The sequence below is a fragment of the Pleurodeles waltl genome, chromosome 3_1, assembly GCF_031143425.1.
Source record: "Pleurodeles waltl isolate 20211129_DDA chromosome 3_1, aPleWal1.hap1.20221129, whole genome shotgun sequence".
In the NCBI taxonomy this organism is placed as follows: domain Eukaryota; kingdom Metazoa; phylum Chordata; class Amphibia; order Caudata; family Salamandridae; genus Pleurodeles; species Pleurodeles waltl.
This window is the reverse complement of record NC_090440.1, coordinates 661,711,822-661,727,548: the sequence shown is the minus strand read 5'-3', so window position 1 is coordinate 661,727,548 and position 15,727 is coordinate 661,711,822. Positions and strand designations below refer to the sequence as shown.

The following is a 15,727-nucleotide window of genomic DNA, read 5'->3' as shown; positions in this document are numbered from 1 at the left end:
GACAGCATGGGAGGGTCGGTAAGGAATCTGCAGCTAGAAATAGTCTCTACCAGATAAGGTGCTACCGAAGATAAATGCCTTGTTCATCACATAGAGACTTCTAGCTGCAGATTCCTTACATTTAAATAGATATCCAAGCAATACCTCCCAAAAGGTGGATCTGCAAACTCTATTACACTAAATAGCAGTGCTTAATTTGTAAATAAAGAGGTGGCGGTGCTCAAAGCCCTTCTCTTAAACACGAGGCTGCTGTAATTAAATCTGCCAGCACTGAATACTGAGGCAGCGTAACCATGAAGCCATCTCGGGCCTCTTCAATCCATTTCCGGCCACCCCTGCCCCTTCAGCTCATCCTGCAATTTTCTACTTTCTCCCTTTATGACGCTTTTTAGTTTTTCCTTCTTCCGTCTTTCCCATGTGTCTTTTGCTCGCAACAAATGCTTGAGGCATAAGAATAAGCCACGGCCCTCACAAATAAGTGCCAGTGCTCAGCACCGGAAACTACAAGCACAAATTAAGCACTGCTAAATAGTCCTGCAGCACCGAATGAGCGAAATGACCATCACAAAGGACTTGAGTCTCCAGGCAGTAATGTTTTGTGAACGTGTGCAATGATGCCCAGTGATGCCAGCTTTCTTTTTTTCCCTCCCACATAACCCACAAAGAGTTAATTGTCCACCTGGAATTCTCTTGTGCAGTCAAGGTAGAACGACAATGCTCTTTTTGGGCCCAGGAGGTGGGGTCTTTCCTCTTCTTTGGAGGGATGAGGTGGAGCAAGTAAAGTATACAGGGTGATGTTCTGGCCTACATGGTTTTGAGTCACAACCTTTAGAAGAAAGGAGGCAAGTGACCAGAGAACCAGCTTGTCTGACTAAAAAGTGCTACAACGAGGGCATTAAGAGAGTGTTTGTAGTTCGCTAACCCTCTTTATCAATTATACGGCTGCTAAAAAGACAGCTTTTATGGTTACAAGCCTAAGGGAGCAAGTGTGCAGAGACTCAAATGGTGCACATATCAGAAAGGTGAAGACCCAGATTGAAGTCCCATTGAGGCATGATGAAGGGCATAGGTGAGAACATATGTTGCAGGCCTTTAAGGAAACTAGCCACAACAGGTGACTTAAATAGAGAAGGTTGGTCCTGCACCATGAGAATGCCAAGTTGGCAGTAAGGTAATCTTTAACTGTGCCCAAAGAAGAGCCCGGCTGGGCAAAAGATAACACAAACAAGTGAACCTGTGAGAGAGGTGCAGACAGGGGTTCAACGTTGTGGGAAGTACACCATGACACAAATTTCTACCAACAGCAGGTGTATACCAACTTGGTGGAGGGATGCCTGGCTGCTAGAATAAAATCACATACCTTGGAAGGAAGGTCAAAAAGCTACCAACTGTCACTGCTCAATCTCCACGCATACAGATGGAAGGTGCACAGGTTCGGGTGCAGAACCCTCCCCTGTTGCTGAGACAGAAGATCCTCCCAAAGAGTCAGTCTGACTGGAGGACCTATGGGCATGCTCAACAGCTCGGGATACCAGACTCCCAGTGCCCAACCCAGAGCCACAAGAATGACTCGGGCCCAGAGGACTCTGGGCAGGAGTGGTATTGGCGGAAAGGCTTACAGGAAGCCAGAATTCCATTCAAGACAAAAAACGTCTCCTAGCGAGAGTTGCCTTCAAAAGCAAAACTGCTGACAATGCGTATTCTCGGTGGTGGCGAACAGATCTAACCAAGGCTCTCTCCACTGCTGAAAGAAACCTTGCACCACCTCCAGATAGCGAAGCCATTCATAATCCGCTAGGCATCTTTGTCCGCTCTGGTGTTCAGGGAGTCTGCCAGGTGTTGAGTCACCAAGGAAATGCCTTGCTGTACCAGCCAAGCCCAGAGGGCCTCTTGACAAAGGATCCATGACCTCACCTGCCCTGTTTGTTACAGTACCACATGGTGGTGTTGTCCTTGAACACCTGCAGCAGCCTTCCCTGGATCGAATGGAGACAGGCTTTAGAGGCCAAGCAAAACACCTGATGCTCCAACAGGTTTATATGAAGTTTGGACTCCTTCGGAGCCCAGAATCCTCTGATCTCCATCTCTCCCAGATGGCCGACACAGCCCATGAGTGATGAATCTGGCACTACAATAAACTCTGGATGGGGAAAGGAGAGGAGTCTGCTACTGACCCAATTACGATTCATTAGCCATCCCTGCAGGTTTTTTTCAGTTCCCTCCGAGATCTGGACCATGTTGGAGAGATTTCCCTGATGATGTGCCCATTGGGCCTTCAGGTCTTACTGCAGAGCCCATATATGCCAGCAGGTATGTGTCACCAGCAGGATGCAAGAATCCATGAGGACCAACAGCCTCAGAGTCAGTCTCAAAGAAATCCAGGTTTGAGACTGAAACAACTGTATCATAGCCTGAATACCCTGTAATCGCTGCTCGAGAGGATAGGCCTGAAAATGCACTGTGTCCAGAACATCTCAGATGATAGGGAGCTTCTGAGAGGGAGACAGTGTGACTTTGGCATGCTTATAGTCCACCCCAGTGAGTGCAGGAGGTTTGCAGATGCATGAGCTGCGACCACCCCATCACCATGGGGAACACTCTAGACCAAAAGGTAGCACAGAAAACTGAAAGGGCACATGGCCATTTTGAACCACAGATAGCATCTGTAGGCTGGTAGGATGGGGATGTGAAAATAGGCATCCTGCAACTCCAACACTATCGTCCAGTCCATCGGATCTAGGGTAGATAAAACTTGAGCAAGTGTGAGCATTTTGAATTTCTCCTTCTTCAAGAAGAGGCTAGGAAGGTGCAGATCTATAAGAGGACGAAAGCTTCCATCCTTCTTTGACACGAGAAAATAGTGGGAATAGCAACCACAATCTACTTCTGATGCAGGCACCATCCCTAGAGCTCCCTTGGCCAAGAAAGCCTGCACTTCTTGACAGAGCAAGAAGAGACAGTCCTCCATCAGCTTATCGTAACTAGAGCTGCCCCTTTGCACTCTTTGTAATACCCAACAGTCTGATGCTACTGACTTGCAGTGGAGGAGGTGATGGTGTATCCTGCACCCCACTGGGTGATGTTCTGAGTGCAGACTAAAGAGGTTTTGAGGCAACGGCTGCCAAGGGGGTGGTGGACTGACCTGACTGCTGAGTGCCTGTCCCATGTGGTTGCTGAGACCCACCCCCTCACCCACAAAAAGGCTGGTAAATCTGTTGGCCATGGTGACTGAAAGGGTATTGGCATGGTTGGAATCACCTTCTGTAACCACGAAAGGGGCGGAAGGTGAAGTGGGATTGACAAGGGGCCATAAACAAGCCCAAGGTCCTGGCCATTGCCCTGAATCCTCAAAGCGCTCCAGAGCTTAATCCGCCTTGTCTTCAAAGAGGCAAGAGACGTCAGAGGGCATGTCCATGGGGCATGCCTGGATACCCCTGAAAAGCCAGATGCTTTCAGCCAGGCATGGCACCGTACGACCACCAGCGATTAAATTGCTCTTCCTAGCGAGTCTTTGTGTGAAGTTTACATCTGATGTAGAACTTTGATGTATTTCTCCCATCTGCAACAGTCTGAGAGACTATGGCCCGGGCCTCCTCCTGGACCATAGGCAACACTAGTGCAATCGAATCCCAAGGTGTACGGCAATAGCAGTCCAATAGGCATGTAGTGCTCATCAACCACAGTGGCAGGCTGGTGAAAGAGAACATTCTCTTATTCAAGATGTCCAGCCTCTTGGATTCCCTATTCAGTGGGATGGAAGGGAATGTGCCAGGATGAATGCAGGATGTGGAGACTTGGATCACCAAGCTCTCCAGGGTGGGGTGCTGGGAAAGGAAACTGGGATCCCCAGGAGAAGGGCCATGGTGGCAGGCAATCGTCCTATTCACAACAGCCCCTATGCAGGGCTTGGACCAGGCCCCAAGTGGACGTCCGTAAGTACTTCATTAAATGGGAGTGAGGGTTTTGAGGGGGTGACTCGCAGCTGAAACACTTCTGTCAAGATCTTAGTCTTGACTGCCACTGAGGGTAAGTTAAGGTCCTGGACCATGGCCATTCTGTGCACCACCATAGAAAAGGAGGCACCCTGCTTTGTAGCCACAGTAGAAGCGGAAACCAGATCATTGTCAGATGAGGTGTCCAACCCACTGACCTCACCCATTTCCTCATACTAGTTGTCCTCAACTGGATCTTCTCCTAAAGGGTGCATAGACCCCTCCCAATCGTCTCTCTCAACAGGCATATGCATCAACTAAGGCACTGGCTCCAATCCAGGAAAGATGTCCTCAACCAACACCAGATGCGGTGTCGGACACCACCCATCTGGCTCCATGTCAGAGATGGGAATGACTATCGGGAGGGCAATGCCAGTGGTGTTGGCACTGGAGCGGGAAATGAGGAAGGTCTCAGTCTCACCGGCGGCTCTTCTCCAGATCCAGGAAGGGATCGTTAGGGCCCGACTGGTGAAGAGTGCGAACCTGCTGGTGTGGTCCCTGTAGGGTGTCCTCCTGGACCCAGGGGGCTCGAAGGCCCTCCAGAGGGGCTGGGACACCTGAAGATGAGGCTCATGGCCTCATAAAATTCTTTCAGCTGGGTGTCTTGTTGGGTGATTTGGACAGATGCAGGGAAGTCAATGTATCGCTCCCTCAGCACCTTCAAGTGCATTGTGTGGCAGTACTTACACGCCTTGGAATTGCGTCCTGGCTCCAGGCACCACAAACACACCAAGTGGGTTCTGTCACGGACATTCGTCTATGACAGGCCCCACATGGTTTGTACCCAGCTAGTTTCTTGGGTGACAAACTCACACCATGAGATTAATTCTCACAAAAAGGTTGACAAAAAGTCGAAAAGCCCAGTCAAAAAATGACTGAGGTGTAGCTCAATCTGGATCAGAGCTAACTGGCACAGAGAGGTGATGTCTTTATAGGTACAGCGCACATCACTTCTAGTGTGGATGATGCTGATGCAGAGCCAAACTATGCCACCTGTAGGAGGCTGGCTCAGTTAATGGTGTACACCTATGGGGTGGGACCCTATTCTGAGTCCAGGCAACCCTTAGTGATAATGAATGGGTGTCCAGATAGACCCAGATGCAGAGAGAAGGGACTATCTCTGAAGTGAATGAAATCCTCAGATTGTCCAGCTGCTGTCACGACCCGTGGACCAGGCCGGTGGAACCCAGGGATAGATTCTGGATGTGGAAGACCTGCAAAGGAAGGGGACAGAGCCCCGCACCCTTGGAGGTGCTCAGGTGGTGTAGGTGGCAATGCCCACCCTCCTGAAGGGGAAGTTCCTGTAAGTCGGTGGAAGAAGTCCAGCTGTGGGGTCCAAGGACTGAAGAGGATCCTAGGAGTCATCTACAAGCTATTCCTTGCCCGCTGCTGGATTGCAGGAGGGTCAGTGACAAGCCAGGTCACCAACAAGCACTGGCAAATGCAAGCACAAGCTGAAGAAGATTTTGCAAAGTGTTGGGGACGAGCAAGGTCCAGGAGACTCTACCCAGGAGGGGGAGTCAGGGCTGGCCCTCAGCACTCAGGAAGGCCAGCAGAAGTCAACGGAGTGACCCACAGGTGATGGACACAGGGAGTCACAGGGAGGCCTCACCAGCACAGCAAAACAGAAGTCCCACGTCGCAGGAGCTGCAGGACAAGGGCTGATCTTCACATTGCAGAGTGCTAGGTGCTGGGGCTTCTTGGTGCCTGATGATCTCCTGGGGAAGAGTCAACAAGCCTTGGCAAGTGGAACAGTCATGGTGCACAGGGATTCCAGTCCAGTGGAAGGAGCAGGGGCTCACAGTCTCCCAAGTTGGTTAGAAGATAAGCAGGGCCCAGAGGAGGCCACAGACTTACCACCTGTGTTGTAGAACCTTCAGATGTCTGTGGACAGCAGACCCCACCAGCCTGTCGACGTTGCCTTGAGGTGCCAGCAAATGCAGGGGAGTGACTCCTTCACTCCGAGGGAGATTCCTTCATGCTTTCTGGTGCAAACAGAACTCTTGTGACCCTGGAGGATGCACAGCCTTGGATGTTGCAAAATTCTTACAGGATAGGAATTTTTTTTTGCAATGGGAGCCTTCCCACCAGAAGCAGACTTGTTTGGTTCCAACAGAGACCAGCAGCAGTTCCAGAGGCCAGGAGCAGAAGATGTCTTGCAGAGAGTTCCTTGGAGAGTCTTGCTCAACAAATCTGAGGACCCACCTGCGACGGAGCCCTTAAGTATGCCTAAAAGGGGGTTGGTCACTTCCTGCAGTGACCCACCTATCGGAGGGAGTCTGGTATGTCATCTACCTGGCCTAACCAGTCAGATGCTTCCAGGAGCCTCTGCACATCTTATTTCCAAGATTGCAGAATCAAGTGGCCATGTTGCAGAGCTCTGTGCACCTCCCCAAAGGAAAAGGCTGAACAGGGGGTGGTCACTCCCCTGTTCTTTGTGTAGTCTCAGGCCAGAGCAGGAATGAGGGGTTCCTGAACAGGTGCAAACCAGATAATGCAAAGAGTCTCCAAATGTGCCCTTCAAAGCAGCCTGGTGGTATTCAGGGGCCATACCACCAAGGCCCTAAGACACAATACACAGGGAGAAGTGGTCACACCTCTCCCTTGCAGGAAATCCTTTGTTCTGTTTCTCTGGCCTGACCATGGCTCACTAGCGGGTGGGATGAACAGTGTCTGGGGTCAGCAGCAGCATGGGCTGGCAGCTAGACCCCGCAAACCTGCACAGGCAGGACTGGGGGATACTCTAAGGAGCCCCCAGAGTACACATGGTATTATGCAGCTAAGATTGGATTTGTTGTAGTTGCATGATGTCAATATGTTTGATACCAAACATGCCTAGATTCAGAGAAGCCATTATGTAGTTGGACAACTTGTGTTTACCAGTGTCCACTACATACATTAAGATGGCTTCCCCGCACTTACAGAGTCCAGGAATTGGCCTGGGGTCTGTAGGGGCACCCTGCTCATGCAGGGGTAACCTCACACTTAGAGACATGCACCCTGCCCTTGGGCTGAAGGGCCTGCCAGAGGGGTGACTTACAATGTGCATTGGTCAGCTTTGGTGGTGAAAGGGTGCATGCACCAATTTACACAGGCTGCAATGGCAGGCCTGCAGTCACAGTCTGAATGGGCTTCCATGGGTGGCATAATACATGCTGCATCCCATAGGGGACCCCTGATGTACCAATGACCTGGGTACATAAGTACCGTATACTAGAGACTTACATAGGTGCACCAGTATGCCAATTGTTGGTGTAAAAGGTTATCAGCGACCAAATTTAGGGGAGAGAGCTCTGTCACTGGGGTCTTGGTTAGCAGGATCCCAGCAAACTACAATATAAACACACTGACATCCGGCAAAATGTGTGGGTAACCATGCTAGAAAGATGGCACTTTTCTACACCACCTACTGGCACACAGTGGTACTGCTCAAAAATCTTCCTGGGCCAGTCTGATGCCAGGGGATAATCAAAGGTAAGGAATCTGCAGCTAGAAGTGTCTATCAGATATAGAAGATTGGTGACCTCAATTAAGCACTAGTATACACCAACAAAAAGAGAGCACGCATTAGGAGCAAAAAGACAGAGGTATTCTAGAATCTAACATATTGCTTCATCTTTTGAAACAAACCACATTATCAGAAGCTTTAACCTTCCCGTTTGAATTAACATTTCAATTTTTATTTTTTGTTTCTGAATTAAATAAAAACACGTAATAATCTGTGTATATATCTGATGAACACTTGTTCCGTATGTTTGCATATTTTGTCAGGATCAAATAGTTGAAAGTGCTTAGGTGAGAGTCAACAGTCTCTAGTAGTGTATCACAATGGTTCCACAGAAGTTAAACAGTTATGAACTGCTGAACTAAGATGTAAATTTGTTATGTAGGAGCAAGTGTTTTGGTGTACGCCTTAGGCTATATTGTAAAGTAGGAGCCACACTCACTAAGGTCCATATTTATGCTTTTTTTGCACCGCATTTGCACTGCTTTTTGAAGCAAAAACAGCGCAAACTTACAAAATACAATTGTATTTTGCAAGTTTGCGCCACTTTGGTGTCACAAAATGGCGTAAATGCAGCGCTAAAAAGGTATAAATATGGGCCTAAATCTGTGCTATGGCCTAGGTCATTTGAGAGCTTCTTCGAGGCAGGGTGCTAAGGGTGTTCATAGCTCGTGTGCCCAATGGTCTGCAGAAAAGTCCCAGCAATGAACGAGGTCCAAAACCTCCGACTCTGGAACCCTGCATAAGGTACATATTTATTTATTTTGTGAAGCACCAACCAAATAGTGCTCAACATCCAACCTGCATTCCCTTGTACCGCAAAAGCAAGGAAGAAGTCCTAATAGAAATAGGTGGGGAGGGAATGATTCAAATAAAGAATGTGCAACAATGTCACTGCATCATAGGAATGGCTCTCCCAACAGTACTAAACCCTGCTTTGCGGTGACAGAGGAGGCAAAACTTTCAAATGCACATGTTGTTTATATGCATATTTACACCTATGTAAATATGCATATACACATGTTGTTTATATGCATATTTACATGCATACATGTAAATATGATTTATAATGTACATTTTCATATTTAACTAACTGACAGGGAGGTTTATGATCATGTTATGTTTTAATAGTGACTTTAAGAGAACTTTTGAATCTGCCAGCACCATACAAAACATGAAGTTAACTAAATATTAATACAAATGAAAATATGAAAAGAACATGTAAAGACAGCCTACAATTGTAAACTTGTGTTCGTCCCTGCCGCCCTCCCTGCCCCCTTTAGACGTAACGCTTTGACCCTCAGTATGAGTGTCACGTTAAACTGTGATCCATTCACAAACATTCATGTGCACACGGATCACAATTACAAGTGGTCCACTGTTTTTTGGCATCTGATAATTATTGGTTCAGATAAAAACGGACTAATAAGTCATAGGCGTTAAAGGTAGTTTTAAAGTGACACTGCACACTTAAGAGCTCTATGGATGTCTACCTTTCTGACAGCTGGATAGCTGAACATCACTAAAGATGCGTATTATTAAATCTCTGTAACTATCAAAACACTAAACTATCAATGTCTGCAGAGGTGCAATACAGTAAAGAAGGGCTTTGTCTGAGCTGTACAGATGTATCAGAAGTAAATAGGGCCGTATTCAAGAATGGAGGCAAATTCTTGGAGCCATGTGTTGTGGTATCTCAGAATCTGAGAATCACCTCTTCAACGTCAGGGTACACTGTAAATCAGTGTAGAGCAATGTTCCCCAACCCTTTCTATAGTGAGATTTAATCCTGCTCAAAGAGAATGCTCCAAGCTAACAGCAAATGTTACCACTGTAAAACAATGACCACATCCATTAACATTGAACTAGTGCAGTGCTTCCCAAACGTTTTAGACCCACAACACACTTTTTGGAATGAGGAACTATCGCAACCTACCTAGCTTTAATGGACATGAGGCGGGAGAGTTTTTACTGTAACTAAAGCACAGTGTGGCTAATTTGCCAAGGTAGAGCTCCGCATCATGGGTTGCTGAACTGACTCGCCATGTGCAGGCTGGGCTCGACTACCGGCCTGGAGCTGCCTGGATACCCCTTTGGCTCTCTAAGGGGATCCTTTGGAGCCGCTGCCTCCCTGTATTGACCTGGCAGCCGCCACCAACAATCAATGCGGCCCCTCAATGACCTGGGCCGCTCCGTGACAGACTTGGGCCACCCTGGCTGTTGACGTGGCCCAAGCCCCGCGGGGTGACCTGGCCATGGGTCTCCTGTGAGGCCAGCTCGGAGGCTGCAGCGTTGCCCTGCCAACACTGCTGCTGGGGGTCACTGAGCTCAGAGGGACCCTAGTACAGGGACTGGAAGCTGGAACACGGTGCACCGTGGGCTGCAAGGAGAAGCTGAAGGGTGGCCATGGGATCCCGGGGGTGCCTCACCAGCTGCATGAGACACGGGGAGTGGAGGTGGCTCATGCTCCAGGGGGCAGAGACTGGATGCGCAACGGCATCAACTGTGGGGGCACAGATCCCCCATGTGAGGGTGGAGGGGCCAATTCACTGGGGGGATCTGCTAGGGCTTTGGATGCCAGCAGCACTGTATCCCATGAGCATTTGGCACTGATGGCGAGGTTCACCCAACTCTCTTTCTAGGGCTGGAAGGGGGTGGGTGCTCTAGACACTTCTTACCTCATTTTTGTATCCCCATGAGGCGTGCAGCCCTTGGCCATGGAGCTCGGGGTGAGAGAGGAGCTGCTCCCCACCCCATACCTACTGAGCAGCAAAGCAGAGGGGCCCTTGGGCACGAGCGGCTACATGGAGATCCCGCAGCCCTTAGGCGACGAAGCCCCAGCTCCCCATTTGACTGACTCTGCCTCAAAGCTGGTGGGGCGGCTGGCTGCCCCTCCTCCCTTTGGACACCCCAGGGGCCTTCCTCTGCCAAATGATGTACCTGCCTACGGCCTTGAGGACAACACCTTTGTGGACTGAATACACAGGAGGGTGTCTCCAATCTACCCATTGGCAGCGCTCGGATCTGGTTGAATGAAAACCACCCAGGTACAGTACTGTACTTAGGAAAAGACAAGGATCAACATCACGAAGGAGTAGCCATCATCCTCGGCAAAAGAAGAGAGAAATGCCTAATTGAGTAGAAGCCAGTCAACAGCAGACCCATGACAACCAGGTTAAAAGGCAGATACATCAATACCATCATTATAACAAATGGTGCAGAGGAAACAGTCACAGACATATTCTACCAACAGATGCAAGCTGCTCTATTAAGATCAGCAATGGCAGGAGAGGCAGCCGAGGGCCTACAGGGTTTGTCTCTTCAGGTATATTGGGAAGGAAGTCCATATTCTTTCAAAGGAGGCCACCCATCTTATGAAATCTTTGTCAACTTTTCTATAGAATTCAGGTTCCATGTTTTTCACCATCATGAATCCCGTGATGAAACCAGGAGCCCTCCACTTATAAGCTACAGTTAATTTAGCTGTGACCAATAACCACGGTGGTCAATAATGGGGAAAGCCCCTTTTCATCTACCTTGGCCAACAAAATTATGAGAGGGTCTAGTTGCAAACCGATTCAATTGACATCTTTGATTTTCTAGACAACTCACTCCCAAAAACCAACACACTCACATGTTCACCACATATAAACATAGGTACCAGTCTCAGCACATCCACACCAGAAACCACTAGAACCTCGAAACGTCACCTTCAAACGCACCAGCATCAAATGCCTTCTAAACATTATTTTATAGGAGGTTTCTTTATATTTTACACCGATTGAGGACTTAGCCACTCTTCTCCAGATAAGAATCAAAGAACCCCTCTTGAATTTCCACATCCATATCAGCTTTCTATTTCTGGACATATAGGATCTGTAGCGGTTGGGATCCCTCCAGGGCCCTATAAAGCTGTGTTGTGGCATGTGGATCTCTCTGACATGAAACACACCCTCCAATTTAGGCAACACTTAACATCCTCTGTTCCTACTACGGGGTCCTGTGCCTAGTGCAACAGAAATTCGGTGGCAGTCTCATGGTCTCAAAAGGACGTAATTACACACTGATTTTTAGCTGTAAGCATTCCTCCCTCATCCAGCATGTGTAGGACCACCTCCTTGCCCTCGGACGAGGTAGAGTATTGGTTGACTGACATCTCTGGTAGAAAGTTTGGGTTTCCCACAACGGGTTAAGGTGGGATGGGTACATCCTTAAATGCTGTTAACACACCACTGTCCACCGGTAATATAGCATAATCTCAGTGGAGGGCAATAACTAGAGCAGATTAGTTAAAGGGACTTCACAGGACTCCTACTCAATGCAACACCAAGGTTTTGTTTTAAATTGAGAAGATCAGGTCAAGGCTGGAGTCAGCAGTGGCGCAGCTACATATCTATAAATAACTGGAGCACCAACCTGTCTCTCCCACTGAGACCTATATAAAAGGGACCTCGCGACACCAGGTGATTTGTCATTCCAAATGACAACGATTCCATAATATCCCATGGAATTTGTAAAACAGCGGATGGGGTATCTGTCACCTTTTGTGACAGAGTAACCCATCTGCCAAACTCTAATTCAGACCCTAAGTCTTGATGTGAGCAGTGCTGTCATCTTAATATGCCCTCTGAATAAGGTACTGGTTTAAGCTTCTTAACTGAGAAGTACTTCTAGAGCACTAGTAAGCTACCAATACTCCTTAGAGACCTTGGGTGCAAAAGCTTAGCCCTGGCCCAGTCTTGATGTTTCTTGAGAGGAAATCCTTCTGTGAACATGAGCTGTAAAAAGGTCCCTGAGGTTCTTCAAAGGGTTACAGCAAGGCAGTAGTTGTGGCACAAAGGGTAGCCACCTAAATGTATCTTTTAAGATGTTAAGGAATGCCAACACCTGTTCTGAAGCACCCTAAACCCTCTGGGAAGCAGCCACAAAGGTCTTGATGCATCAAGCCCTTTTAATCTATTCAAAATTAGATGGGACACCCCAGATGGACAAGGCTGAATACTAGTGATTTACTACCTCTAAAGCTGTTGCTCACTGTGATAGACTGGCTCACCGTCTCTTGGCCATGAGAATTCTGGAGGTGGTTTCACCAAACTTTGATTCTGTAGGTGATTACATTGGTGCTAAAGTACAGAGAAAGATTTTTTTTAAAAGAGCATTTCAACAAATGTGTTTGTTGATATGACTGAGATGCAAAAGGACATGTAGGACTTTGAGGCCATCTCTGATCCATTGTTTTGCAATATTTCACAATTGTACTTGTGTAGCGGTTCACGTAGAAGGTAGATCTTTTGGTCGGAAACCTTTGAATATTTTGCAATAAATTGAAGGTACAGGGCAGCAGCTGATGAGAAAACATAATTGCATGCTCATGGGCCTCAGAAGAACATCTGAGCAGCTCGAAGAAAGGAGAAAGACAAGCAGTGGTGGAGTCTGCTGGCAAACAAGTCTTTGTGACATGAACATTACTTGAGTCAGTTGTCATGCAACAACAGCTGGGTGATGCACAGAGGGTTAGAGTGACTCAAAAAGAAGGATGTAAGTCAGGATCAGCAGTGGTTTCAGAATCCCTTCTTTGGCAGTATCAGGCTTTCCGATCTCATCAAGGCAAGCTTTTCAAATCCTAGATTTGGACTTCGGGCTGGACGGTAAGGTTCTCTACTCTCAGGACAACCTACCACCTTGTCTCCTTTAACAGCAGCAAATATATTTCCATAGTCCAAGGGGATTAGCCCCTAGAACCTAAAGGGAGAAAAACACAAATTATGCCTCTGAACCTCACCTTCCCTTGCACAGGTACCTAGAGCTCTTTCAAGTAGAAGGTAAATGCTGGATATGCACAAAGAGCTAACTTATATCCTGTCTTCCTGCAGATAGCCTGCAGCTAACATTTCAGTGAGATTCAAAGGTTTAGGGACGACCCACTCCTGGCAAAGCACATTTTCCTTTCAGGTGTGGCATAGCTCCATGGCAACAAGTTGTGTGAGAGCTGGGCCTCCCAGTTTATGTACTGCCTTCCAGGCAACATCCTGGAAAACCAAGCACCTTCCCTGGGGTCTTCCCTCTCTCTAGGTGTACACAACACAGGATACTGGGTTGGGAAGCCCATTTCCTATTTAAGAAGCGTGTCTGGATTGCACCGCTGATCCATATTGTTTGATTAGATATTTGTTTTTACCATGTGAAGGCCATTTCTTAGAATGGTGAATGTTTTACCCCGGCAGCCACACAGCAGGCAAATGTGCAGCACATACCTGTATGGATGAACAGCTGGTAGGTCTGACCCCCACAAGCAGGATCAAATGGCACCGACCAAATCAGGGACCAGTCACTGTTAGATCAGCAAACAAGATGGCAGTGGGAAAGAGGACGATGAAGTCAGATGCCAACACCAATGAAACTTTACATGTGCAGATGAACAGTTTCCCCAGTGTTGCAGTTAATTCTGTAGCCAGAGTTCTGCATCTTGGGACTTGGAGTTGTGTTATATGCTCATTTGCCTCCCATGACAGGTCTGTGAGCAGTGAAGGAGACCCTCTATACTGTTGGGCCTGCTTGGCAGAGAAGTGAGTGTAACAGAGACATTCACATGGCCAGGGCTCCCCCAACCTGTATCCGCATTGCACTGTCAGGTACTGCTGCTTATTGAGCTACGGGGCCTATGTGACATTAGTCAATGACCTGCCCTCCTCCTGGAACACAGGTACTGTGGGCCATGCAACAACCTAAGGCTGCAGGAGTGAGCCTACATGGTTGTTCCTGCTGGTGTAGTGTGATGCTGCTCCTAAAAAACACAGGATCAGTTGTGATGGTCCGCATTTGTGCACCGCATAGATTGTGATTTGAACTCACCTGGAATTCCACTTGTGGCTGGCAGTCATTCTACCTGTGCTATTGTCCACCTAATCTTGGGATTCCCTCTGGTCAGAAAAGAGTATCAACCCGTTTCGGTGCCTTTGTTGAACTCTGGAAGTACAGAGGTTACATACCCCAGAACATGCATGATCGTTTGAACTGACTGTATCATGAACCATCCCAATTGTTTATGACATTATGAGGTTACTGACCCCAAATTCAATCTAATGGTTATTAATCTCTGTCCCGACACGAACCAGACAACTTACTTTTTTGGCTGCACCCCCTCACACAAATACTTCTAATGTCTTCAGCAACTGCTGTGCACCGAGTCTGCACAGAAGCATGAATTCTCAAAAATGTTAAGATAAAATTAAACAATATCCTGAAAGAAATCTCCTCAATAGGCACCACAATATGCAGCCAGGAAGATAAGGTCTCTGAAGTGTAGGCAGAAGTAAAGTTAATCTAGAACAACCTTTCAATGTTCCACCAATATCTGCACACAGCAGAGAAGAGGATAAATGATTTGGGAGAATGGCAGGGAAATGTTCCAGACTGAGGCCAAGACATTTGGGCCCTGATTTATACTTTTTGGTGCAAAACTGCACTAACACAGTTTTGCACCAAAAAGTTTAGCACCGGCTTGCACCGTTTCTGAGCACTAGCTGGGCACCATATTTATGGAATGGTGCAAGCCAGTGCAAAGGGTAGGCTAGCGTAAAAAAAATGAAGTTAGCCGGGTGGGGGTGACGGTATGGAAGAAGGGGGTTTTGCTCCAAAAAATGACGATAGGCAGGTTAGAGTAAAAAAGAGAAAAGACTTTAACCAGCTTAGCGTAACTTTCTGATGTAAAACCATCCATACCACATGACTCCTGTCTTATAAAAGACAGGAGTCATGCCCACCACCCCAATGGCCAGTAGAGGGGACCAGGGTCCCCTGGGCATGGCTATTGCACCCAGTTCCATGTAGGGGGTCCCATTTCAGAGCCCCCAATGGCACTTTAAAAAAAAAGAAAAATACTTACCTGCACTTACCTATACTTTCCTGGGATTTGGTCCCCCATCCTCCGCTGTCCCTCTGGTGTGGGTTGGGGTGTCCCTGGGACGGGCACCTGTGGGCTTATTCCATGGAGTTCTACCATGGAGATAGGCCCACAGGTCCCCTAACGCCTGCCCTGACCCAGGTGTTCAATAGTGTTGCAAAGCAAGCTTTGCACCATTATTTGACCCCTCCACCCCCCATGTGTGATTTTAGCATGGGGGATAAATATGGCGCTAAGGCAATAGAGTCATTTTTTGCGCGGGAACGCCTACCTTGCATCCCATTGACGCAAAGTAGGTTTCCACGTCCAAAAAATGACTTTAACTCC

The 15,727-nt window shown here is 47.8% G+C and overlaps 1 long non-coding RNA gene across 1 annotated transcript in view; it reads left to right on the top strand.

Annotated features, from left to right (window-relative positions):
* Nucleotides 1-15,727, top strand: part of LOC138283244 (uncharacterized) — a 58,600-nt gene that overhangs the window by 952 nt on the left and 41,921 nt on the right. The window lies entirely within an intron of this gene.